The following is a 27,663-nucleotide window of genomic DNA, read 5'->3' as shown; positions in this document are numbered from 1 at the left end:
GCTCCACCCCTTTGCTCTGAGAGCCTCTAGGCCCTACCCGCAACCGGGTTCCACCCGCCCATCTCGTGGCTCCGCCCCGGGGCCACTTGCCCCGCCCACCCCCAAAGGGCCCAGTGAGCGTGCCTGAGCGCTCCGCAGTACCCACCTCTCAGCTGAGAGCTCCGCCCCCCTGGCCCACTTAACCAATGAGAGCCACTGAGAATTCCAGGCCGTGCCCATTACATCTTCAGACCGCGCTCCTACGCCGGCCCTCTGCCGCCCTCCACCCCCGGGCGTTGCCGTGACCGCGCCTCCGTGGCCCGCGCGGAGCCAGATGCCGCCCTCTCCGCCGGTCCCTCCCCTGGCGGCCTGGCGCCTCCTTCCCTCCCCGCCGCGGTGACTCACGGAGAGGGAGGCGGAGGCTGAGGCGGCCGCTCCCGCTGCTGCCGCTGCCGCTGCTGCCGTTGCGGCTGCTCGGGCTGTGCGCGTCCCGGAACAGGCCGCCGCGCGCCGCTCTCGGACCCGCAGCCCCCGCCCGCCTGGCCGGGTCGGGCGGCCCAGGTAAGCGCCGAGGCCGGCCCGTACCCGCAGCGCCCGGGCCCGCGCCGCTCCGGGGCTCGGGGAGCAGCCAGCCCTTTGTCTCCCGGGGAGGGGCTGCGGACTGCGCCCCCGACCCGACTGGGACCCACCGGCCGGACCACCGGCGCGGAGCCCTGGTCTGGGCCGGGTTTCCTGCCCCGCCTGGCCGCCGCTGCCTCCTGCCGCTCGCCGCCCCCGCCCCCGATCCCGCGGCAGACCACCATCCAGCCGTCCTCAACCTGTCCTCCCCCGGGGGTCGCCTCCACAGGTGTCCGAGCCATCCACTCTTGCTCAGCCCACCGCGTCGGCGTGGTTGTCCCCGCCTATCAGCCTCAGGTCCCGCGCCTTCTTGTCTCTTTCCTCACCTGCACCCCGCTCTAGCATCCTGACTGACCCTCTGTAAACAGCCCCCCGTATTTCCCCAAACTCAATGCTGCCAAGGTCTTGCCCCTGGGTCGCTCTTCCTCTCTCTAGTCTGGCTGAACTGTCGTGTCCCCCGTGAGTGTTCCTGGAAGGTGCACGTTGTAGGCACATGTCTCGCCTGTATGGCTGGCATGTATCTGTGAACCTGCAAGATTGACCACTGGGAGCCCCAAACTGCACTTATTGCCTTCTCATCATCCCCACCCCAGTCACCTTCCTGTGCACCTGGTAACCAAGACACCTAGGTCTGGATACCCAGCCTCTTTTAGGCCCCACATGTCTGGCTCTCTGGTGTGTGGAACGTGTCTAAACAGTCCCTGTTGTCAGGTTAGCCCCTGGGAAGGCCCAGGAGGCCTGTGTTGGCTGCAAATCAAGACTTTTACAAATAACGCGATGTGAGGCTTGCGTCACCTCCTGTCCGAGGATCAAGTATGCTAATACTGTTAATTACTTTGTCTCCTGTCACTCACACAACTTAGGAAAGTGTGCCTGGCCGACTTCTGGGTAAATTGAGGCATGGGGGTGTGGCTAAGGGACCTGGAGCCAAGTCAAAGTTAGTCATTAAGTTCTGACTCTTAGCTCCCTGCTGCAACTACTGGGCTCTGGTTCCTGGCTTTAGACTCTAAGTGATACTGATCTCTTGGGCCATTAAAGTGTCCAGAGAGACCAAGTTCCCCCTGGTTTAAAGCAGGATTTTGAATTATAAATAAAGGTGCCAATGTGTCATTCATGGTTTCCTGGTGGAGTGAGTGGCCCTCATATATACAAGTCTCCTCCCTGGGATGGAGATTCATCCATTCAGTTATGAGCGCTTCCTATGTGGCTTTCCACTCACTGGATTCTGGAAACATAGCCCCTGCCCTCCTGTAGCTGACATTCTCCAGAGAAAGGGGTAAATAAATAAGTGGGCAAAGTAAGTTTAGTAGTGGTAAGTACTGTGAAGGTGGGAAGATCCAGTTTGGTTTTTTTTCCCCCCAAGTGCAGTTAGAAATCATTGGAGGATTAAGCAGAGAGGTGATAAAATCTAAGTTTTGAAAGATCATGCTGGCCTCCATATGGAGGTTGGATTGTAAGGAGCAGGGATGATTGCCATCATCCCCACCCCAACCACCTTCCTTTTTCTTGCACCTGGTAACCAAGACACCTAAGTCTGGATACCCAGCCTCTTTTAGACCCCACATGTCTGCCTCTCTGGTGTGTCAAATGTGTCTGAGCAGTCCCTGCTGTCAGGTTAGCAGGGACTAACCTGGCAGGTAGAGGCAAGGATGCTAGTTGGGAGACTGACCATTGCAACTGCTGGGCAAAAGATGATGGTGGCTTGAACCAGGGTAGTGGTAGCAGAAGTAAAGAGATGAAACCAGTCTGATCCCCCTGGGAGAGACTGAGAGCGAAACTTCAGGGAACACCGACTGAGACATAGATGTCTGGCAGAGAATTTCTAGACCTGGCTATGCTCCGGTTTAGCTCAGCAAACTGTACTTAACACCTGTTGTGAGCCAGACACTATGCTAGACTCTAGAGTTCCTGATGGGAACAGGGTGACTAGGTCTCCACGTTCTGACAAGATGCTCACAGATGGATCACCCCCTCCTGAAGGGAAGAGGGTTTGTGGGCTTAAAAACCATTTCAAGGAGGAGGAGGGCAGCACACACTGGAGTTCATTCCCACATCCGGCTGCATTATTTAAACGAGAGCATGATTGCCCTCCCACTCCTGTACCCAAAGAGGTTGGGACTGATCTTGCGGTGGGTGGGAGAACTACTCAGTGGCCATGAACTTAAACCGTTAACCGGAATAAAACTTGGATCTCTGTGTCGCTCCAAATCTGTGTTGCTCCAAATCTGAGCTAGAGGACCATGGGGGTTATGTAGGCCAGGCCCCTCTTACGGTTGGGCACCCCTAGCCCCCAGAGATTGAGTTTGTTGTTGTTGTTTTTAATATTTATTGTTTAAAATTATTTGTTTAGCTGTGCCAGGTCTTCGTTGTGGCAGCTGGGATCTTGGATCTTCTTTGCTGCACATGGGATCTTCAGTTGCAGCATGCAGATTCTTAGTTGAGGCATGAGAACTCTTAGTTGCACCATGTGGGAACTAGTTCCCTGACCAGGGATTGAACCTGGGCCCCCTGCATTGGGAGCGTGGAGTTTTAGCCTCTGGACCTAGTCCCCTGAGTAACTCTTTTGCAATCCCATACCAGTCTATACATTCGCTAATGGCACCTGTCACTTTCTACCTCTTTCAGCTTCATGTGCAGGTGCATGACCCTAGGCTTTCTGAGGCCAGGGTCTCTATTGGACTCAGCTTTCCATCTCTCACAGTGTCTAGATCCCGCCGCAAAGTACACTCATCAAGTACTGGTGGACCTGCCTGGGTGTTTCACAGCACCTGAAACCAGAGCCCAGGAATGCTGACATTATCTGTGTTTGTTTTGTTTTTTTTTTAATTTAAAAAGAAAAATGTATTTATTTACTTATGGCTGTGCTAAGTCTTCTTTGCTGCTCTGGCTTTTTCTCTAGTTGCAGTGAGTGGGGCTACTGTCTAGCTGTGGTGCTTGGGCTTCTATTCTGGTGGCTTTTCATGTTGCAGAGCACAGGTCTAGAGCACAGCCTCAATAATAGGGGCACATGGGCTTTGTTGCTCTGCACCAGGTGGGAATCTTCCTGGATCAGGGATTGAACCTGTGTCTCCTGCATCGTCAGGTGGATTCTTTACCACTGAGTCACCGGGGAAGCCCTGTCCATGTCCTTTCATCAGTTTCCTCTTCATCCAGAGTCTAACACGGGGGTCAGCCCAGCAGTCTCCATGTCACCATGCTCACAGAGCAGGGCAGCCCTTCCTTGATGGGTCGGCTCTCACTCCAGCCCTGCCTACAGGGAACAGCTGCTAAGGGTGCTGAGCAACTAGTTATTCGACACCCAGCAAATATGAAGCAGAGCTCTTAATCAGAGCCCGAGGTCTAAACACAGGACTAGTCCAGACACAGGACTGATCTGGGTTTGGATCTTGGTTCTGCCATCATGAGCTTCATGACCTTCAGCAAGTAACTTAACTGCTCTATGCCTCAGTTTCCCCATTGATAAACTATTAATACTTCCTTCATGGAGTTGTTGGGAGGATTAAATTAAGTAATACCTATTAGAGTCTTAGAACTACACTGAGCCCCTTGGTAAGGGCTTGGTTGAAGCAGTAGCTGTTATTTCACCATTATTTATTTATCTACTTCTTATCTCCCATCAGAATTTAAGCTCTTTTAGGGCAGAGATTTTTGTCTTTTTTTGGTCTACTGTTAAAGTTTGTAGGCACTCCATAAACATTTCTTAAATTGAATGGCTTATCGAGCACCTACTATGTGCCAGGCACTGTTGTAGATGCTGGGAACTGAGCCAAGAACAAGATCACCAAGATGCATGAAATTCATGTTCTAGTGGGAGAGACAGATGGTAAGCAAGTACACATGTGAATAAAACAGGATGGTGAAAAGAGATGCAGGGAGAATAAAAGAGAGCAGTGAGATGGAGAATGCCTGGGTCATAACTGTAGTGAGCTCTGAGGAGGTAACTTTGGTGTTTTTTTTTAATGTATTTTTATTTATTTGGTTGCACCGCATCTTGGTCGCAGCATGCAGGATCTTTGGTTGTGGCATGCAAACTCTTAGTCGTGGCCTCAGCCGCCCTGCGTTGGAAGCACAGAGTCTTAGCCACTGGATCATCAGGCAAGTCCCCTAAGGAAGTAATTTTGAGTGGAGACCCAGCTGATGGGCAGAGGTGCAACAGAAGCAACAAGCCCAAGGAAGCTGGAGTGGGCTGAGTGAGGAGCTGGCAGAAGTTAGATCTGTGGTCACGGTGAGGAATTTGGATTTTTCTCTTTGATTCTGAATAGGGGGAAGTCACTGCATGGGAACTTTTCCTGGGGGTCCATCCCAGGAGAGAGAGCCAGACACTACGAAGAGCAGTGAGCATGCTCTCCTTGCCCTGCTTTTGGAAGGCTTTCGGAAGTCAGCAGCGTTGCGTCTATTCCCATCAAGTTTCTCACGTCTCTGGCCTAGATAGCTGGGAGGTGTGGGAGCCATCAGCTAGGTTAACAAAGGTCCAGGTGTGCATGTCTGTGTGTCCTGCAGATTCGCTCAAGCCGTCTTTTCCTTCTGAGTGTGTAGGTAATGGGTAAGCATTTCTTGAGTTGAGTGAATGAGCATCACCAGCTCTTAGCATCTTGTCCTGTACGCTGGCAAGTCCTGTGTTTTCTACTTCTCTCTGCATCAGGGAAAGATTCTTACGGTGGTCGTGACTCTGTGTAACCTTGGAGCTCTCCTGCTGCTCTTATGTGCATCAGGGACCCACACACATCTATTTGTCAGTCTTTTTTTTTTTTTTTTGTGGCTGTGCCACTCAGCTTGTGGGATCTTAGTTCCCTGACCAGGGATTGAGCCCAGGCCCTCAGCAGTGAGAATGCAGTCCTAACCACTGAACCACCAGGAAATTCCATGTCACAGTGTCTCTGTTGGAAGTGTATCAAGATTGACTGGGCAGCTTTCCTCTCCCACACCATCCCCCACTTCTCTTCCAGTCTCTTGCTGAGTACCACCAGGCCACACTGTCACCTCTGAACGCCTCCTATTTGGTTATTTGATCTACAGTCCTGTACATCACTTGATCCAGGAGTATAGTGGTACCTAGAAAGCTGCCTTTAGCCTGGGCTGAGCAGAGTTGAGAAGCTCAGCAGAGCACTCAAATGGTGTTTTAAAGCCAGGAGTTCAGCTCACCAGGAATCCAGAGTTGGCCTCTGGAGACTGGGGGCAGTTGGCCAGCCTTTTAGATCCTTACTCAGGCATCCACTTGTTTGTCAGTGTCCAAGATACCATCTGCTCTGCTAACCTTGAGAGGCCAACATGAGTCAGAAGGAATCAAATAGGACTTCTGTGTTGCAAGTCCCTCTCAGGGACCTGGTATATTTCATTGTCAGACTGAGACTTGCTTGTCAGTCACATGTCATCTGTGGCCTTGTAGAAACTAAACTTGGAGTGGGTGCCACCTTTTTCTCATGTAACTGTTTTTTTTTTATTATTATTATGAGAGTGATATGTACTCATTTAGAAAATGAGAAAATGAATGATAATGACATTTTATATATGTTTTCTCATTTAGTCCTCACTGTTAATTTCTGAGATAAGTAGCATTATTACTGTTTTACACATTCAGAAGCTGAGGCCTGGAAAGGTTAGGTAAGTTGTCTAAGGTCACACTTTTCATTGTGGTGGTTTCTCTTGTTGCTGAGCTCAGGACAGCAACAACAGGACATACGGCTCTAGGATGAGCAGGCTCGGTAGTTGCGGCTCATAGGCTCCAGAGCGCGGGCTCAGTAGTTGTGGTCAGAAAACAAGAGTCAAGACTCAAGCCCAATTGATGGCACTCTCATGTGTGAGCTCTGGGCCTCCTATCAGATGCTGTGTTTCAGCAGAAACAACAGAGAAGAAAAAACATCTCCTTAAGCCCAGCGTGGGTGACATTGTGGGGAGGCCAGAGTTAGCACACTGGAGGCTGCTGCAGAGTTTGAATCCTACGCCTTTTCCCCCATTTCATCTGACCTTGGGCAAGCTAATTAACCTCCGTTTGCCTTACTTTCCTCCGTGGTAAATGTAGATAATGATACTTGTGCCTTCATAGCTCCCAGGGCCATTATGATGTTTGAGCCAAAGTGCTTTTGAACTTCTTTTATGAAAGGGCATGGAGCCCTGACTGCTGTTATACTAGATTGTTAAAGACTGATTATGCCCTGATCCTCCACAAAGCCTTTTCAGGAGGAAGACAACAGTCCCTGGAGGGAAAGGTGTCCTTCCATGGTGGATGTCGCTGGACCGAACATCGTTTTCCTCCTTCTGAAGTTTCTTAAGGGCTGAAGGTCATGAATGTTTCTCCATTTCTTACTCTTATTTAAAAAAAATTATTTACTTATTTATTTTTGGCTGTGCTGTTGCTCGGGCTTTCTCTAGTTGTGGCAGCCGGGGGCTGTTCTTCGCTGTGGCACACGAGCTTTTCATTGCTGTAGTTTCTCTTGTTGCTGAGCTCAGGACAGCAACAACAGGACATACGGCTCTAGGATGAGCAGGCTCGGTAGTTGTGGCTCATAGGCTCCAGAGCGCGGGCTCAGTAGCTGTGGTACATGGGCTTTGTTGCTCTAAGGCAAGTGGGATATTCCCAGGCCAGGGATCAGACCTGTGTCTTCTGTAGGCAGATTCTTAACCACTGGGCCACCAGGGAAGTCTGTGTTTCTCCATTTCTCATGTCCATGTTGTACTGTAGATGCTTCTGTAAGCAGGTATGTAAACTGTGACTCGTAACAGGATGGAAGACTGCTGATGGTGGAGCAGAGAAGGGGTTTATAAGGTTTGATTTCTGATCCCTGCTGGATGTCTTTGTAATGTCAACCAAGAGCACCGAGATAGGAAGACGTGATGACTGTCTTCCACTGGTCCTTCTTTTCCTCCTTCCTTCTAATGGCTCCTTTTTCAATTAATTAATATTTACTAAACTTTTATTACTATCCGGGCCCCATGGCAGGCACTGGGAGTACTGTGGAGAACAGGGTAAAAATAGTTCTTATCATACAGAGCTTCTAGTCTAGGGCCAAGAGGTTTATTATCTAGTTGGAGCTGTGTGAATAAAGCAAGAACATGTTGGTGAGAGTGTCTTGAACTCTCAGGGGCAGTGGTGGGGCACAGTCAGGACATAATTTGCAGATATCCCCATCGGCCCCAAGGGCACATGCCCTGGGTGGATGTTAAGGTGGAGGTTGTGCTTGGCTTCCCAGAAGAGCATGGGAAGAGTTAGGAGATTAGAGCCCTTGTGTGTTGCACTTGACAAAAGCTGCACTCGTGTGGGCATCTGCAGAAACAATTAGCACCTTGGCAGTCATGGTTAGTAAGAACTAAGTTTCCTCTTAAAGCCTTAACCCTTTGTCACTTGGGTTCAAGTCAGGAGGAGTGATCATGGTGATGAGCTCTTTCCAGAGTTTTTGTTTTGGAGTGATACCATCAATCTGGTGCCTTTCTTTTCTTTTCTTTTCTTTTATTTTTTTTTTGCTGCACTGGGTCTTCACTGTTGCGTGCGGGCTTAGTTGCTCCAAGGCATATGGGATCTTAGTTCCCCAACGAGGGGTTGAACCCGCTTCCCCTACATTGCAAGGCAGAGTCTCAACCACTGGCCAACCAGGGAAGTCCTCAGTGCCTATTATTGTGAAAAGTCCATCAGACCTTAGCTGTCCAGAATCTCTCCCTGCCTTCCAGGCCTCCCTCTACCAACTTTGGAATGCGGGCTTATGGCGGCAGGCGGGCTGTGGGGCTGGCTGCATCAGCGCGCTGGGCATGAAGCCAGGGACACCTGTGTCTGTGAGCCCCACTGGGGGTCAGTATATGTAGAGTAGGGTAGAGGAGGGTCATTCTTCCCCAAGTCTGCCCAGCTCCAGGCCTCGCGTTCCCTCCAAAGAGCCCAGCCAGTCAAGGGAGGCCCAACAGGTCCTAGAAAAGCACCCAGTGTTCATCCACTCCACCCTTGGGCAGGAGCTGGAGTAGAGAGGACTCAAGGCTGGCAGAGGCGCCTGCCCACATTCAGAGAGCGAGGAAGGTCCCAGGATGGGGCCACACTCCTGAGCGATGTTCGTTCCACCATCCCCCTCAGTGTCACTGCCCTTCTGGTGCCAACCAGATGCCCCTTTGGTCCAGAGGGCCTCAGAGCCATCCAGCATCTGAGCAGGAGGAAGTGGCCGGCCTGGCGAGGAGACCAGGCCACTCTGTGACCCCAGACTTGTTCACGTGTGGTTGGAGCCCACGGGGACGCCAGTTCAGCTGGGAGAATGTGACCCACTTCCATCTCCCCTCCCACATGGAGAGCTGGGTGGGAGGCTTTGGGAAACCAGTTCCAATTAAGGCTTTTTCAGGCCTGAGCATCTCCTGAGTATCCAGCCCACATGTTTCCTGCTGCTGGAATCCTGTGGTTCGTGTCCCTGAACTGAATAACAACTCCCAAACAATGAAGTTACCACCTTTGCGTTCTTCAGTTCTGGCTTCTGCAAGTTGGTGGGGGGCCGTGGCGGGGGTGGGGGGGTGCTTCCTTCAGGGGTCGGGTCCCTTTTGGATTCAGACAACCTTTCATAGTGTGGGCCCCACCCTTGTTCTTCCTGCTAAACCACCCGGCGAACTAGGGGCTCAGTTTCCAAGGAGATGGGTTATTCTTGACCTCCCTGCCCAGACCAAGGCCTCCCAGCCCCCTGCCCCAGGCAGCCCTGGCTTCTGACAGATCCATCCTGACCCTTGTCCTTGCAGAATGGTGTTCTGCACAGGAATGTGAACTAAAACGGGTTTTGGACCCTCTAGGTTTCTTCCATTCTCTCCAGGAGAGGACATCTGAATGATTTTCCATTTAAAATTTTGTGTTTCTCAAGCAGGAGGGAGTGGGGAATGGAGGAATGTGATTTAAATACACAGAACCATAGGTGCTGTCAACATGATCCAGAGATTTTAAAGACAAGGTGATAGTTCTGAGCCCCTGATCCAGTCTTACTAAGGAAGGAACAGAAGGTGATAGAGAAATCGCCATGCTCAGGCCCACTAGGCTATAATTTCAGACCTGTGGGAACACCGTTCCTCAGCATGTGCTCTATGGCCAGTCGCTGAAGTGGCCGGAAGATGGGGTGCTGGTAATTTGTAGGGGGAACAGAGTGGGACCTACAGGCTAGTAAGCTGGCTTGAGGTGGTGGTGGGGTTTCTCCAGGGCCCCGGCTCTACTTCCCTGAAGATTACAGTGGGACATGGTGGAGCAGAGTCCTTCATCCCTCCCTGGGGGAAGCTGCCCGCTGCCACCTGAGAAATGGTACATGCCCATCATTTAACCTCTGCTCTGAGTGCTGGCTGTCCACCCTGGCTTCCTGTCTCCAAGGAAGAGAAAGGGGTCTCACAGCCTGTGAGCAGTGGTGGTGGCAGAGCTTAAATGCTCAACATCAGCCATGGCACTGGGCCGCCTGGAGGGAGATCTTGCATTTATTCTCCTCTTCTGACCCCGTTTCACTTCCTTAAAAAGAACACCTTTTTTTTTTTTTTGAGAAGGTAATATATACATAGTACAGAACTCAAAAGGCTAATTGGTGATAGAGATACCTTGAAAAAGATGTCTGTTAGTGGCTGTCTTGTTCATCTTAACAAGAGACTCCTACACGTACAAGTGCATAAGGTACACACTGGCCGCACACACGCCTGATTTGCACTGTTTTTTCCCCCACACTATAATACTAACCTTATCTTTTTCATTTCACACTAAATATTGGAACCCAACATTCCATTCCACTGTCATCACCATTGCTGTCGTCTGGCTAATACCTCTTCACTTCCTGTGTGCTGGGTATTGTTAAAAGTGCTTTACTTACGTTGACACATTTATTTTTCACAACAACTTTATGAACTAAATACTGTTATTCTCCACAGTTTGCAGGTGAGTAAACTGAGGCACAGAGAGATTAAGTTCCTGTTTGAGGTCATTTATAACTATCTCACTCATTTTAATGGTTCCCTGTCATTCTTTTGATTGCTTATACTTGAATTTTTTTCAATGTCCCCTGATGCTGAGTATTTACATTTTCTGTCATTATTTATTCATTTTGGCTGAATATGGCTTATAGGATCTCAGTCACAGGTACAATGGGCTACAGCAGTGAGCCTGCATAATCTTAACCCCTAGAGCACCACAAAACTCCCTATCTTTTATTGCTATTAAAAAGAAATACTCTTCTACATGTATCTTTGTGCTTTTGTATAAGTGTATCTATAGGGTAAATTCCTGCAGTCTGTTAGAGCAAAGGGTTGTGTAGTTGTTTAGTTGCTCAGTCATGTCTGACTCTTTTGGGACCCCATGGACTGTAGACCACCAGGCTCCTCTGTCCATGGGATTGTCCATGCAGAATGCTGGAGTGGGTAGCCATTCCTTTCTCCAGGGGATCTTCCCAACTCAGGGATGGAACCCATGTCTCCTGCATTGGCAGGCAGATTCTTCCCACTGAGCCACCTGGAAGCCCCAGAGCAAAGGGGACATCTGTTTAAATTTTTAGTATTGCCAAGTTGGCCTCCATGGTAACATTTTATGTGCTTACCAAAATTATGCAGAAATAGCTCTTTTTCCCATGCCTTATTGCTAATCTGATAGGAAGGAAGTGGCAGATCATTATAATTTAAATCTAATTTCTTGATGAGGAAATAGAGTACCATTTCAGATCTTTAAGAGCAATCTATTATGTTGTTTACCCATTATTTCTTGTGTTGGCAGTCTTTTTCTTATTGATCTGTAGGCATTCTTTATATACTACAGCAGTTTGTCCTATGGCTGTGACACACGTCACATGTATTTCTACAGTCTGTCATTGTCCTTTTGATTATATTGTTTTTTCTATGCAGAGAGTTTTTATTTTTATGTAATCAGATTTTAAAGTCTTTAATCTTATAACTTCTAGGTTTCATTTTGTGTTGTTTCCTTCTACTGTTTTCTTTTAGTCTACTTAGTCTCTCTTGTACATTTAAAACTTTGCTCTGTAACAGAGTGATCCACAAATCTGGCATCACCAGACACAGGGCAGGCTGGCATTGTGTGCCTCCAGTGGGACATGGGCAACGTCAGCCACTGTTGTTTCTCACCAAAATGTCTACCCTTACTCCAGTTCTAAGGAAAACTGGACAAAGAGACAGTGGTCCTTGATTTTTTAAAATTGTTAACATCATGATAGACAAAGAAAAGCTGGTGAACATTCTAGGCTAAGGGAGAGGAATGAGCGTGGGAACCAAGGGAAGGTGAGATCTTCGATTGGATTCTAGATTAAAAACCGGTCCAGGCCAAAGTGAGGGGTGTGGTTGGGAGAGGTGGATGTGGGCCATACATCAGAGAACAGCACTGGGTCAGTAGTAAATTGCTTGGGTGGGGGAAATGGTATTGGAACAGTGTCAGAGCATGACCCTAGGAGGCGAGTGGTGAGATGTCTAGCAGGGTATCTGATATCTGCAACTTGCTTGCTTTATTGTTTAACTTTATTTATTTAATTTATTTGGCCACACCAGGTCTCAGTGGTAGCACTTGGGGACTTGGGTCTTCCTTGTGGCATGTGGGGTCTTTAGCTGCGGCATGTGAACTCTTAGTTGCAGCATGTGGGATCTAGTTCCCTGACCAGGGATCAAACCCAGGCCCCCTGCCCTGGGAGTGTGGAGTCTTAGCCACTGGACCACCAGGGAAGTCCCTTTCCCCCTCTTTTATGGCATGCACAGTCCTTGATTTCATTTCTCGTAGGAACTTCTTTTTGGGGGTGAGTTATTCATTTTTGAACTTGGAAATCTTATGACTATCTTTCTGGCAGACTCGCATAACTTTTCTAGAAGCAGAACAAGTGTGCATTACTGCCTGTAGTTTTTGTTCTGTTTTTAACATTATGTCATATGCTCCAAGTAAACCTGTGAGGAACTTTAGTTTTCTGAGACTTGAAGTCTTAATCATCAGAAATACCATCAAACTAACTTGTAGTATAATGAACCTCTCTCTCCCCCTAACCTCCAGAGAAGCTTTTTCCTCTCAGTTGAGAGTTTTTGTAAGAGGTCAGATTCTGCTTGTGTTCTGTGGGCATGGGCTTGTGAAAGGCTCCCGGGTTTCGTTTCATGAAATTTGACAGTCTTGGGGGAGTAGCTGGCCTGTAAAACCAGGAGTCTTTTTGCCTGGGGAAACACTCACAGGCTAGTTTTGCTAGGAGCTTCTTCCCCTTCTCCTCGACTTGGTGACTAATGGTTTCATGGCTTCGGGAAATGAAGGATGTCTTTACAAATGGCAGATGGGGACTTGGCTTCTGAACTGGATTGTCTGGGCGTGCCGGGGAGCAGAATAAGCCAGCCCTACATATACCACTTTGGCGTATTGATTATTTGGAGTTAAAGTTGTTTGAGAAATAGCCGGTGCAAGAAAGACACTCCGACCCTTCTTTATTCCCCTGAAAGCAGGAAATAAATCTCTCACGTGAAACGTACCTTCCCCGTACAGGGGATGGAAGGCGTCCTCATCACCAGAGACAGGGAGTTCCAGGCTGAGAAGGCTGTTGTTAATTTTCTCACTCGTTTACTGCTCCAAGCCCAAACCTCTTGATCTTGTCAATTCTTCACAAACTTATTGTTCCTTTGTCTAAAAGATACAAAAGGTGCCTGCTCTGGTCACTTCTTCAAGCCTTATATCATTGAGGCCCTTGTACATAAGAAATTAAATTTTTTTCCCTCAATGTCTTGCCTTCCTTCCTGTGTGTGCTCTGTCATGTCCCACTCTTTGCAACCCCATGGACTTTGTCCATGGCCCCTTTGTCCATGAATTTTCCAGGCAAGAATACTGAAGTGGGTTGCCATGCCCTTCTCCAGGGCATCTTCCTGACCCAGGGATCGAACTCACATCTCCTCCATCTCCTGCATTGCAGCAGATTCTTTTTTTTTTTTTTTTTTCAGATTCTTTGCTGCTGAGCCATCAGGGAAGCCCCTTTAATGTCTTATGTCAATTTAATTTTAGGCCAGCCAAAAACTCTAGGAGGGAAGAAGGGAAAAGATTTCCTCCCCTCCGCTGGTCTCTGTGTTTGTGTCCACCCCACTGGGAATAGGGATAGTTCTTAGCTTTCACACAGACACCTAAAGCCTCCCTCCCACTTCTGTCCACTCTTCTGAGCTTTTCTGCAGTGCCCTTGGTCCTGAGCAGGTGACTGTGGGTGGATTCCTGCTGTTTGGGGTGCTGTGTTTTCCCCAGTTGTCTCCCTCTCCTCTCCAGCCTCCCTGCCTCCAGACTGGACAAGTCTTGCTACACATCAGAAGTCCTCATCTTCATGCTACTTCCCCAGTGACTTAATGGAATAAACGCATGTAGATTCTGGAAGTTGCATCTGTTTAAAATATATTTTATTTTGATCACCAGCTTGTTAAATATTTAGGGAGGAAGGAAACTGAGTCTTCAGCAGCCCCTTAGGGGGAGGTTTCCTCTTTCCTCAGATTATTTTTGTTCTGAAGTGGCTGGAGGGAAAGGAGAGGGAAGGTCACGGACTGTGAAATGGAGCAGAAGCAGTTATCCAAACAAACAGTGCACTTCTGTGACACGAGGGTGTGATGAAGGCTTGCAACGTATTCGGTAGTGTGGATATGTTTTCCAGGTAGACAAACATAGCTTTATTTTAATGCAAATTAGCACATACCTATGCTGAAAGCCTATAGGAAAGAAGAGGCAGTAATCCTAAAACTTCCTATTCTAAGAGTCTGTAAGAAGTTTCACCCAGGAGGCTGGGCCTGGGGCCTCTCAGCTGGGTCCCGAGGACCCCCATTTCCAGAGCTGGACAGTGAGGAGGGGGCTGACTCTGGAGACCGTGACAGGGGGACTGAGCCCTCGCCCTGCAAGCAGCCCAATTGGTTTAATGACCTAATTCTCACAACAGGAAGCTGGAGGCCTTCCTGGCCCCCTTCTGAGGGGATGCAGTGAGCCTGGCCTGGGAAGCCTATTTATTTGAACCAATTATCTGAGACTTCAGTGGAGGGAAGGGATGATGGGAGTGTAGGGGCCAAGGCAGAAGCAGCTAGCCTGCTGGCAGGCGCTGGAAAAATTGGGCCACCTTGCCTGGGCTTGCCCCTGAGAACAAGGCTCGTTGCTTTCAGCAGGAGATTGTGTGAACGAATCCATGTGGCTGAGTGAAGGGAGTTTACACAGGTCCTGATAAACTGCACTGTGTCAGTTTTCCCCCTTCTTAAGAAGAACAAACAAGAAAGCAAAAATGTTCAGTTTCCCAATTTAATTAATGTTTTAAATGGTGACCCTGTGAGAGTTGGCATAGCTGTGGGCAGCAGAGTTGATGGAGCTTCGTGGGTTGAAATTTCCATTCTGGCTTCTTTCTCTGGAGGTGACCCAAGGTCTGTGAAACCTGGCCAGGCTCCTGCCCTGGGATTATTAGGCTTGGAGCTGGTCCTTCCAGCCCCAAGTTGACTTCAGCCCCATCAGTAAGAAGACTGACCAGCAATGCAAATTTACTTTTCCCTAGGGGGTGGGTAGCAGGTTGTTAGCATGCTGGGAGCACCTCAGATGTCGGCCACAGGGGAGAAGTGTCCTTCCACCGCCACAGCCTGCATGGGTGGGCTTTTGACACTGCCAGGTGCCCAGCCTGCAGTAAAGGTCATCCAGCCTGAGAGGTCCTGCCCAGAAGTGTGGGAGGGGGGCGTGCACCCACTTGTGAACTGAGGGTTCCTGCCCTTGCACCCATTCATAAATAGACAAGGGCTCTGCAGTCTGCCTTACCCACCCCCTGGGGACCTGTGAGAGGCCGAAGGTCAGACTGAATCAGGAAGACCTGGAGCCGGATTCTGTAAGTGCACTGGTTCCTGACTTAAGGTCTCAGGCTCTGGCCTGGCCAGGTTCCAGGGCTCCAGCTGTTCCCTGGGAAGGAAGAAAGGACCTCTTTTTAAATTAGGTCAGAAGACACCTCTCTTTCCTCCTGTCCTTGTCCCCCTACCGTGCAGGGATAAAGCCACCACCTGCATGTCCCTCAGTCAGAGCCTGAGGACTTTGCCCGGGATCGGAGTGTCCCAGTGCAGCCGCGGAAGTGTCCCCAGCTCTGAGATCCCTTCCTGTTTGCGTTGTGCTGGCTGAACTGCAGAGGCTGTCAGAGCAGGCCTGCCAGGTAGCCTTGCTTAGCAGTAAAAAGGACTTGAAGAGACAGTGTGAGCTGGGCACTTTTCTACCAATCAGGCCAACTTCTCAGGAGAAACATTTTTTTTAAACTAGAAGCTTTCAACAGATACCTTTTACCAATCCAGTCATAGCAACATTAAATAATCTATGCACATAGGTTCCTTCAGTTCCTTGATGTCTTGGACTCTCTGAGGTGAGGGTATTCTGGGGTAGGGGGCTTCCTTCCCACATAGTTCCCAAGTGAATCTGAAATCTATTCATTCCCTTCATCGTACACGGAGCTCCAGGTGTGACCAGCAGCAGTGTTTCATCCACCACATCCTACATCACAGAGTCTATGGTCTCCAGGCTTTTCGGGGGTCCACAAAAATACTGGAGACGTGAAAAAAAAAAAAAGGATCATCCCCTTCTAAGGAGTTAGATGAGAATTCTGTTCAGTGGGAGATGTGGGTCCGTTTTAATATGTCTGTGAGAATAGGGCTGCCTGGGATCCACGCAGGCCTGACCCCCCACCCTGTGGCTGGCCTCATGGAGCTTCCAAAGTGGAGGTGGAACCAGGTGCACAGACACCCGGGTGCAACCAGGGCTGTGCCATGAGTGGAAGAGATTCGGATCAGTGTGCAAACGCACAAAGACCTTCAGGAGGTAACGATACAACAGTGAGCAGTGAACAGGGAAGAATGTTCTATGCTGAGGGACCAGCAGATGTGAAGGCCAGAGGTATGGAAGGAGCCTGGTGCAAGTGGTAACCGAGGTGACTGCCCGGCAGGGCTCCTCGCCCTTGGTGCTGTAGACGTGGCGGCCATCCTGTGCATTCTAGGTGGTTCTACCCAGGAGCGTCCTCCCGACTGTGATCTTTCTCCTTTCTCCAGAGGAAAATCTCCTTTCTCCAGACGGCGCCAGATGCCCCCTACTGAGAGCCGGTGCTGGGTGGGGAGCGTGGTAGATGGCCGGGGTCTGTTCAAGGGCAGTGGGTGGAGTCCTTCCTGTCTAGCAAGTAAGGTCGTGCCTGTCCCGGTGTCCTCTGGTGTGTGTGACGTGCCACGTGCAAGAGTGGCCTGCAGGCTCTCTGAGGGGAGTCAGGCCACAGAAGGAGGGTGCCCCCTGAAGCCCCCCTCCCAGCTTCAGTGTGGTTTTCAGTGTTGATGCCTTTGCTGGTGCTGTCTGGACAGCTGGGCAGGGCAGCCGCACTAATGCCATCATGATGATTTGATCCTGATGCTTCGAGAAGCTTCCCCGAAGGGCCGTTATCAGAGCAGCTCCCACCTGGAACAGAAGGTGCCCTGTTGTTGGGGAAAGGGCAGGTGGGAGCGCCGAGGTTCGAGGTGTCGGAAGTCCCAGCATCTCCAGTGCAGCATGCCTGAGCCTGTCTGGGGAGTAGGACCCCATCAGGGTCTGGGTTTCAGAGCTGCTCCCCCGACGTGAGGGGCCTCCAGAGCGACTGCAGCCTCTCCTGCTGTGAACCAACTTCCCAGGGACTTTCTAATGTTTCCTGACTTTTCATTTGGATTTCGAATCTGCAGAAAGTTCTGAATAATGCAGTGAACACCCCCATGCCCTTTACTTGGATTCACCAACGTTAACCTTTGCTCACACACTTTGTCTCTGTTCACATTCACACACATCCCACACATATACACATGCATATATATGCACGTTTACACACACACATATATACATTCTCATACATACACAGTGAAGTGAAGTGAAGGTCACTCAGTCGTGTCCGACTCTTTGCGACTCCATGGACTACACAGTCCGTGGAATTCTCCAGGCCAGAATACTGGAGTGGGTAGCCTTTCCCTTCTCCAGGGGATCTTCCCAACCCAGGGATCCAACCCAGGTCTCCCTCATTGCAGGCAGATTCTTTACCTATTGGGCTATCAGGGAAACCCAAGCTATGCGGTAAGCCCATACATACACATTTACACAAATATACCCACTCACATACACACATACACACTCATACATTTACATATATAATACACATACATATACACATACACACCCACACATATACACATACACACACACATACATACATATATTCACACATGTACACACATACACAGTCACATATACACATACTCATACACTCACCTTTTCCCTGAAACTAGAGTAAGTTGCAAGCATTGAGACATTTCACCCTTATACACTTCAGCCTGTATCTCTTAAGAACCAGGATATTTTACAGTGTGACTACAATGTATTCATCGCATTCAACACATATAACGGTGAAACAATACTAATATCTAATAAATACTCCATATTAACTTTTCTCCAGGCTTGTCATGTATTAACTCCGTGGCCCTGAGCGGGTTCCTTGCCTTCTCTGAGCCTTGGTTGTCTCATCTATGAAAAGGGAATAATTCCTACCGTGCAGGCTTGTCCTGAGGACTCGGTGTGCTAAACAGGCCTGATACCACGCGGCCCCCAGGAAATCTCTAGCAACCACAGTAATTATCACTGTTGTTCTGCAAGCTTGCCTGGCCTGACACAGCAGGAAGGAGCTTGGGAGCAGGTTGGTATTTGGGTTGGTGACCTCAGGACTAATTCCTCATCCCGAGCTCATCTCCTAAGACTGCTGCTGTGTCCTGCAAACTCCTTGACCCGAGGAGCCGTCCTCACACCTGTCTCGCGCCTGCCGGTGGAGTGCAGTTCCAGGATGCCAAGCTTGGCTCCAGGTTGAGGAGGCGGAGATGTGGAATTGATTAATTAAGGCAGCTGCTCACGAGGCCCTCGAGTCCAAGAGGCTGCAGTTTAATTACTGAGAGTGGAGCTCGCGGAAGTTCTCTCTGGTGCCCCAGTTTTAATGTCGCTGGGGGGCCAGAGATGCCGCCCTGACTGGGACTCGCAGCCGAGGCTGAGGCCCAGGCCTGCCTCCCTCCGCTGGCTCTAAGCACACCTCTGTCCACCTGCTTGTGTGCTGGAAAGCAGTGTAGCAGAGGGATCGGGGCTTGGACGGTCTGGGTTCGAATCCTGCCCCACAATAGACTAAGGCCTACTAGCTGGGTGAGAAGAGACTTGGATCCTTATTTGTATAATAAAACCTCATAGGGATGTTTGACATGAAGGGTTCAGAACATGCTCGGCCAACAGTGAGTCAGAATGTGCGTCAGCTGTTCCTTTCAAGCAGTGTTCTCACCTGGGGGGCATTGGCTACCCCTGGGAACACAGGGCAAAGTCTGGAGACACTCTGGGTTGTCACAGCCGAGGGGCAGGTGCTTTGGGTGGACAGAGCACAGGATGCTGCTAAATTCTCTGCCACGTGCAGGTCAGGCCCACAGTGAAGAATTATCTAGTCCGGTGTTGGCAGTGCTGAGTTGAGAAACCAAGGATTCTGGGCAGCATGTGGAGCACGGAAGGAGGTCTTACCTCCCCTATCCCCCCAATTTATCCTTCCTGTGATCAGTTCCCTCCCGCTCCTCCCCTGGCTCTCATCCCTCCTGGACCGAAGCCCCAGTCCAGCTTCGGTCCAGCTTCCCTGAGCTTCCCTCAGCTTACCCCCTCACCCAACTACCCCACACTCCTGTTCCCCTCCTCCAGCTCAGTTTCCTTACCATAGCACCCACCTTCTTCCTCTGTACTAGGTTATTTACACATTGATTGCTTTCTATTTTGTTTTGTCTGTTCTCCCCCGTCCCTAGATGTACATGGGGACTTGTGACTGTGTTTGCCCTGCTGTATGGTGGCTGAGATAGTAAAGAATCCGCCTGAGACAGTAAAGAATCGGCCTGAGACAGTAAAGAATGCGGGAGACCTGAGTTCAATCCCTGGGTTGGGAAGACTCCCTGGAGGAGGGCAGGGCAACCCACTCCAGTATTCTTGCCTGGAGAATCCCCACGGACAGAGGAGCCTGGTGGGCTACAGTCCATGGGATCACAAAGAGTCGGACATGACTGAGTGACTAAGCACAGCACAGCACAACATCCCAGGACCCAGTAAGTGCTCAGTATGTTTGTTGATTGTTTGAATGAATGAATGAAGGCCACTTGACTGGCCAGGATGTCAGTTCTTTGCGGTTACTCATGTCATTCCTTCTTCCCAGAGTGCCACCCACCCCCTACCCCATCCAGTACAGTGTCTCCCAGCAGTGCCCTGGATGTTTCCCAGATCTGGTCAGTTCCCACATTCTGACTCTGTCTCCAGAACACCTTGGGGATGTGCACGGTGGTACCAACTTCCTCTGAAGGGTGAGTCTGCTGTGCTTCCAGAGCTTCTCCGTGAACCCTGGAGCCCAGCCCTGGCTGCTCAGCCTGTCCTCAGGACCGTCGACAGCAGACTGGAAGCTGGCACGTCAGGCCTCCCCACATCCCGTCTTGCAGCCGCCCCAGGCTCTGATGCTGCCACTGGCCCACAGTTCCACCTGCCAAAGTGTCCCGGGTCCTCCCATCCTCATGCCACAGCTTGAGGCCCAGCCCTCACCTGGCCTATCAGGGATTCCCCCCCCCCCGCTCCCCCGAGCCCCATCCCGTCTTCCCTCTGCACCTTGGCCACAGGGGTCTCAGACTTACCTGACTCCCCTGCTTGAACCTCTCCTCCCCGCTCAGGTATGGTCCAGCACCCCCAAGCCCCTTCACTTGCCTCCCAGACCTCAGCCAAATCTTTTTCCTCAGTTTTCCCAAAGACCTAGCCCCTTCCTATTTCAAGACCTTTACTTGTGTGTGTCTGTGTGTCGGGGGGTGTGACTCATACATACACAAGACAACACATCTCACCCTCAGTAATAGCTCAGAAGTCACCCGCGAGGGGTGCCTGCCCCCAGGGCAAGGTCAGATATCCAGCTGCATGTCCTTGCACTCCCCACACCACTCCCCCTTTATTTATCAAGAGTGTCTGCGAGCTGTGTTTACCTGGGTGTGACTTGATTCATGCCTGTCTACCCTGCTCACTAGACACCATCATCACAAACAATCACATGCTCACCTGTGTATCCTCAATGCCCAACCCAGGGAGCCTGGCATATAATAAACAGATGCTCAGTAATTGTTTGTTCAAAGAATGTCAGTTCCCCGTGCCTGCAGTGCCCTTCCCCATCTTCTCTACCAGCAAATCCCTATCCATCCTTCAAGACACAGCTTCAGGGTCTTCCGCTGGGAGCTGGTCCCTCCCCTTTGTGTTGTCACTGAGATTTGCACATCCCTTTACTCCGCCACTTACTACACTAGATTAAGGCCTGGGTTTTTTCCTCTCACCTCTGAGCTGCTCAGTGGGAGGTGCTGGGCATGGCACCTTACATGCAGCTGGCACTTTTCAAAGTGTTCTAACCTGACCTATCTTTTTGGTTCATTGTTACCTATGATTTTTGTTGTTTTATTTGACTTGTGCAGAGTGGTTTCCTCAGCCATTCAGGTACCTTCTGGAAGGCAGGCTTAGTGTCCTCTCTATCTCCTGCTCCCTCACCTGACACGAGGCTGTGGACACCTAGAGAGGTTTTACTTTAGTAAATCCTTCTGGAGTCCACATCATGTCTACTTAAGGTTACGGGGCCCTCGGCAGTTTGAGAGCACTTGACATACTCTCCCTCATTGTGGACCAGCTAGATAGTTTGTGGGGCTTGGTGGAGGGCCCCTTGTTTAGAAAAATATTCAGGATTTCAAGATGTCGACAGGAGAGCATTAAACCAGGAATGGGGCCCTTGTGAGTGCCCAGCCCTTTCCTGGTGCCTGGCCTCTCACTAATGAAGCCAGCCCCAATCTCCTTGCCTCCACCAAGGGAAGACATGGCAGAGATCCTGATTTCCTCTTCAGTCATTTCAGTTCAGTTCAGTCGCTCAGTCATGTCCGACTCTTTGCAACCCCATGAATTGCAGCATGCCAGGCCTCCCTGTCCATCACCAGCTCCTAGGGTTCACTCAGACTCACGTCCATCGAGTCGGTGATGCCATCCAGCCATCTCATCCTCTGTCGTCCCCTTCTCCTCCTGCCCCCAATCCCTCCCAGCATCAGTCTTTTCCAATGAGTCAACTCTTCACACGAGGTGGCCAAAGTATTGGAGTTTCAGCTTTAGCATCAGTCCTTCCAAAGAACACCCAGGATTGATCTCCTTTAGAATGGACTGGTTGGATCTCCTTGCAGTCCAAGGGACTCTCAAGAGTCTTCTCCAACACCACAGTTCAAAAGCATCAATTCTTCGGCGCTCAGCTTTCTTCACAGTCCAACTCTCACATCCATACATGATTACTGGAAAAACCATAGCCTTGACTAGATGGACCTTTGTTGGCAAAGTAATGTCTCTGCTTCTTAATATGCTATTTAGGTTGGTCATAACTTTCCTTCCAAGGAGTAAGCGTCTTTTAATTTCATGGCTGCAATCACCATCTGCAGTGATTTTGGAGCCCAAAAAAATAAAGTCTGACACTGTTTCCACTGTTTCCCCATCTATTTCCCATGAAGTGATGGGACCGGATGCCATGATCTTTGTTTTCTGAATGTTGAGCTTTAAGCCAACTTTTTCACTCTCTTCTTTCACTTTCATCAAGAGGCTTTTTAGTTCCTCTTCACTTTCTGCCATAAGGGTGGTGTCATCTGCATATCTGCGGTTATTGATATTTCTCCCAGCAATCTTGATTCCAGCTTGTGCTTCTTCCAGCCCAGTGTTTCTCATGATGTACTCTGCATAGAAGTTAAATAAGCAGGGTGACAGTATACAGCCTTGATGTACTCCTTTTCCTATTTGGAACCAGTCTGTTGTTCCATGTCCACTTTTAACTATTGCTTCCTGACCTGCATATAGGTTTCTCAAGAGGTAGGTCAAGTGGTCTGGTATTCCCATCTCTTTCAGAATTTTCCACAGTTTATTGTGATCCACACAGTCAAAGGCTTTGGCATAGTCAATAAAGCAGAAATAGATATTTTTTCTGGAACTCTTTTGCTTTTTTGATAATCCAGCAGATGTTGGCAATTTGATCTCTGGTTCCTCTGCCTTTTCTAAAACCAGCTTGAATATCTAGAAGTTCACGGTTCACTTGACCAGTGGCAAAATGCAGGGCCCAGAAGGCAGTGACTGACCTCAGGTTGCATGGTTGACCAGGGACAGAACTGAACTGGAAACAGAGTCCAGCTCCATGGCATGCTCACTGTTTCTGCTGGCTCTGGGGTCCTGGGAGCTTTGAGCCTCGGTTTCCTCCTCTGTGAACTGGGGACGTTGACCTGATCATCAGGTGGCAAATGGGTCAGCCAATGTGGGTCCCTGCACAGTCCCACCAGGAGCCCCTGCATCCCTCAGACGCCCGCTCCTTCAAGTCACGAATCCTAGGTTCCTCTCTGCACATGGACAGTCTGACCCTGGTAGACAGTAGGGGGCTAATTGGCTGTTGTGATAGCTGGAGGAATTAAAGCCCCTCAGAAGTGGAAGAAGGTTGTCTCTTTTCATCTCCTTTTGAAAGAATGTGGGGACTTGGGTAGACATTTCTCCAGGGAGCCTTGGTATTTCAGAACTTTGATGTCTAGAGCAATAAAAGAGCAATTAATTCCTATAAATGTCTTTCCCGAACGGTAGGCTGAGGGTGGAAGAGGTGGCAGTGGCAGATGACTGCTCTTCCCTTCCCAGGGCCATCTGCACTGCTTGAAGGGCTCTGCAGACCAGAGACCCAGGGTCAAAGCAGCGCCTACCTATAGCGGAGGCTTCTGAAATCTCACTTTCTCTTGTAATCACGTATTCCTCAGCCTCTTGGGTAGGTGAGTAGCTTTCTTCGCAGGGATAGCTGAAGACAGATGGGTTGCAGAGCTCCCCCTAGCCCCTTAGAATAGGTTTCTCAATTATCCAGAGACATCTGTCCTTACTGTGGGCTGAAAGCCTGAAGTCCAGGTGGAAGCCCACACATCTCAGTGAAGAGGGCACAGGCAGGCAAGACTTGGGTGCCCCTGCCGACTTCACCCTGTGCCTCTGCCCGCTGTCCGCAGCCTTGCTCCTGCCCGGTTAACCTGCAAAGGACCCAGACCATGAGGTTGTATGTGGGAGGCAGAAGAAGAAAAGAGAGTGTTCTCTGATTCCTGGAAAAGGTGTGTTTAGGGCCAGCAGACATGAGGCCAGGCTAACAGGCTGTAAATTATCTGTAGCTGTAGAGTATGCGTGTGCATATCTGTTTCTCTGTGTGTGAGAGAAGGGGAGAGAGAACTTATTTTTCCATATACAACTGTAAGTATTCCCCAAGCACAGAAACCCCATGTATGTCTGAGCACAAAATGGGTGGGACGCCAAGGTACCTGAGCCTGGCTGGTCGCGTTGTCGGGTGGGTGGGACACCTTCTTGGGCAGGTACTTGCCCCTCAGCTGGCAGGAGTGATTCACTCAGGTCCTCGCCGTCTCCCAGCACGGCTCCCAGTCGGCCAGTGACTAACCCCAGGGGAGAAGGGTGTGTGGTGACCTGCTTTGGCCGGAAATGACAGGAGTGCATAGCTGCAGTCAGCACCTTGTCCCAGGGGTGCTGGTGCAAGTTCCTGGGCTGGCCAGACACACAGGTATTTCTGGACCGCCGCATAGGGCCCATTGCCATGAGCTTCCCGCCAGCCAGCCTGGATCCCTCAGCACGGGGTGTGGACTCCTTCAGCCCCTCCCATGACCCGTTTTCTGTGTTTCCACAGGGCGGCATCTTCCTATTTCTCCCCGGCCACAGCCCACCTGTCACAGTTGAGCATCTGGTTGCCTCAAGTTGATTTCCAGAAGCAGGTAAGAACTCCAGGGGCAGGACATCTGGTAACCTGGCCATAGATCAGTGCTGGGGAGGGTCCTGCCTTGGGTACCGGCTCCTGGGCTGACCGTGAAGTAGGCACATCTCGTGTCCTTTCTTCATCGTCCCTAATGATGCTCATGGCTTCAGCTGGGTGGGCTCTTAACGGTGTGCTTTGTGCTTTTGTTGATGTCTTTTAGGCTGTTAAGATATGTGTAGTCTGAATTAATATTTTATATAAGCTCCATGAAGCACACCATTATATGGTGTTATATTTTCATGCAACGTAGATACTGTACAGTTGTTAAGAATAAATTTTGAAACATGAGCATGTAAAATATAGCAGAGTTTTTTTTAATGGACAAAACAAAAGGCAAGTGTCGGGATCCATGGGGCAGAGGTAGCTTGTGTATCTACAGGCCCCTACTGCTGTCTGGCCCAGCCTGCGGTTACTCAGAGTTTATAATACAAGCAGGTGCTAGACCACCCTGGGTATAAATGTATATTCCAGTTTATGTAAGTGTGGGTGTTAAACAGCATCAGCTTCAGGTTTATCAGTAAAAATCAGGGCAGGGGACTGTGTTTGTCATGGGGAAGCCAGCTTTCAGAGCCACTAATCAATTGGGTCTGACGGCCGCACATCCCCTTCCCTGGGTCTTTCCTGCACTGCCTCCTGAGTCTCCCACTCTGAGGGCAGCCACTTCCGAGCTGGGGCTCACGTGCACAGAGTGGGTCCTTCTAGTCTCTGGGCAGGAGCGTGGTATCTCACAGATGACCTCCATGGCTCTGAGAAGCAGCGCCTCCTCCCAGACCGTGACCCACTTTTGTCACTTGGTTTGGTGGGGAGGGAGATGTAATTGCTTTACACTGTCATATTAGTTTCTGCTATACAATGAAGTGACTCCTTCCCAGTGGTTGGGAACCCCTTCCTCACTGTCTTTCACCCACCAGTCTTCCTTCAGCAGAGATGAGGGCTCAGAACCAACAGCAGTGTGTGTATGACATGTTTAGGGGGCTTGTGGACATGTCTGCATGTTTCAGTGAATCTACAGACCGCAGTTTCTCTGAATTGTGTGTGTTCCAAGCAGATACGATTTTCTGGAACCACGCCCACTTTCCCCATGACCCCTGACATCAATGGCATGTCATCCACTCAGCCACAACCTCTCCCCTCGCCTCGCCTTTTGTTTGGGTACTTGACAGCTGCCCGTATCTATCTATTTTCTGTTTTTTGGCCTTTCTCTGGTGAGCCTCCAGAATATTCTGTCTTCAGAGAGGGAGCAGGTCTCCCTCTCTGGGCAGTTAACACGCAAGGATTTTCTTAGTATGTGGAACAGATGCACCCCCATCTCAAGTGGTGGGATGTTTCCGGCATCACCCAGAGAACACAATTGAGAAGCGGGTCTCTCAGCTGAGGGCTGAATAAATGATTAATGTGTCCAAATTCACTGTAGTTTGGGCTTATGTCATTTAAACATGCTTCAACGGAGACCAGTTCTTGATCCCTGCAGGGGAAAGTAAGAATTCTCTAGTGAAGTTAATCTGATGTCTGTCAAAATTGTGATGAAAACTTAATAGCATGTTCACTTGGATAGGTGCCAAACCCAAACACTCTTTAATGAACTCATAGCATAGCAGCAACTGAAAGGTCGGTGTTGTTTGGGTTAATTGTGATTTATTCTCTTCAGTTTTCTCCCGAACATTGGCACCCTGGATGCAGATTCTGCTTAGGACGAGATTGTAAATCAGTCCTGATGTTCCCGTACATCAGGATTGGAGTGTGGAGGGCAGGAAGGTGTGCTTATGCAACCGTCTGCCCTGATCCAGCCCTGGGTGTTCTCTCTGTCAGGCAGCAGCACAGGGTCAGCTCTAGCTAGAACTCAAAGAATCCCAGAAGACCACAGTTTTCAGGAATGGCAGGAGTCTTCCCCAAGGAAAGACAGTTTAAGAACCAGTCTCTGCCAGGGAAGCATCACGGGGGCATGACCCGGCCCCAAAGACCCATTCAGGTACCAAGGACACCCCAGGCCCAGGGCTGGGTGTGTAAGGCCCCCTGGTAATCACAGCGCGAGTGTGTGGCAGGGGATCCTTGAGGGTAGTGAGTGTGGGGGGTAATGAGTGTGGGGGTGGTGATTGTAAGAGGATTGGGCAGTGAGTACAGAACATCAGGGGTAGGGTTATTGGGAGGAGCAAGATTCTGTGAAATAGACCCAATATAAAATGGTTTCCCAGGTGGCTCAGCACTAAAGAATCTGCCTGCCAATGCAGGAGACTCTGGTTCCATTCCTTGGTTGGAGAAGATCCCTGAAGAGGGGAATGGCAACCCACTTCAGTATTCTTGCCTGGAGAATTTCATGGACAGCAGAACCTGGCGAGCTACAGTCCATGGGATCTCAAGAGCTGGACAGGACTTAGCAACTAAACAGCAGCAATAACAAAATGATTTTGCACACGTTTACACACACACACTGTCCTGTTGGTTCCGAGCTCTCACACCTCTGCTGGAGGAAGCCTGGCTGGTCAGGAAAGAACAGTGAGGAAGGGACTCTCGACCTTTGTGAAGCCAGCATCCCAAGGTCCTGGGATGCTAAGCAAAACAGAGAAGTGTCCTTAGCTGGATGGAGCTTGCCCCTGAACAGGGGGACAGAGCTTGCTCTGGGGGGACTGAGGGTGGTCTGTGACAGCAGGAGGTCACAGGGTTCAAGCCATCGCTAGGGTGGTTTGAACCAGAAGGGCCTTTGGGGGCTTATGTTGGGGATTGGGAGCGGACAGCACTGGAGCTCTGGTTCTTTTGTGGGTGGCGACACCTAGTGGCCATTCCCTTGTCTTCCACAAGAAGACAGCCAACGGACTATCAGCCCTTGGACACAGAACAGAATCAGAAGGCTTTTATCCCCGGAAGCCCTCACTCCCAGTTCGGAGGCTTCATGGAGCATTTCAGTGTCCTTGGAGAACATGACAGCCCAAAGCAGACAAGTTACTCAGGAACGGGAGTCTTTGGGAAAGCTGAGTTTGGTTATGGAGACTGGATTAGAGATTTGTATTCGACCCTAGGAAGATTGAAGGCAAAAGGAGAAAGGGGCAGCAGAGGATGAGATGGTTGAATGGTATCACCCACTTGATGGACGTGAATCTGAGCTAACTCCAGGAGATAGTGAAGGACAGGGGAGCCTGGTGTACTGCAATCCATGGGGTTGCAAAGAGTTGGACATGACTTAGCGACTGAACAACAACAAATTTGACTCTTAAGTGATGTGGATATTGTTGCATGGGGTGGAGGAGGGAGCCCAGAGACCAGACCT

The 27,663-nt window shown here is 50.0% G+C and overlaps 1 protein-coding gene across 3 annotated transcripts in view; it reads left to right on the top strand.

The window, feature by feature from the left end:
- The first annotated feature begins 238 nt into the window (after positions 1-238).
- The window catches only part of CTNNBIP1 (catenin beta interacting protein 1), a 47,346-nt gene continuing 19,921 nt past the window's right edge, over positions 239-27,663 (top strand). The window contains exons 1-3 of one of the 3 annotated variants that reach the window (XM_070385206.1): positions 239-540; positions 19,339-19,632; positions 24,276-24,360. The gene's annotated coding sequence lies outside the window, so the exon portion shown is untranslated. The remainder of the gene's footprint in view (positions 541-19,338; positions 19,633-24,275; positions 24,361-27,663) is intronic. The other 2 variants (XM_070385205.1, XM_070385208.1) reach the window with 2 other exon arrangements.

This window comes from Bos mutus, chromosome 16, assembly GCF_027580195.1.
Source record: "Bos mutus isolate GX-2022 chromosome 16, NWIPB_WYAK_1.1, whole genome shotgun sequence".
In the NCBI taxonomy this organism is placed as follows: Eukaryota; Metazoa; Chordata; class Mammalia; order Artiodactyla; family Bovidae; genus Bos; species Bos mutus.
Note: the sequence above shows the minus strand (reverse complement) of the source record. Positions and strands in the feature narration are given on the sequence as shown.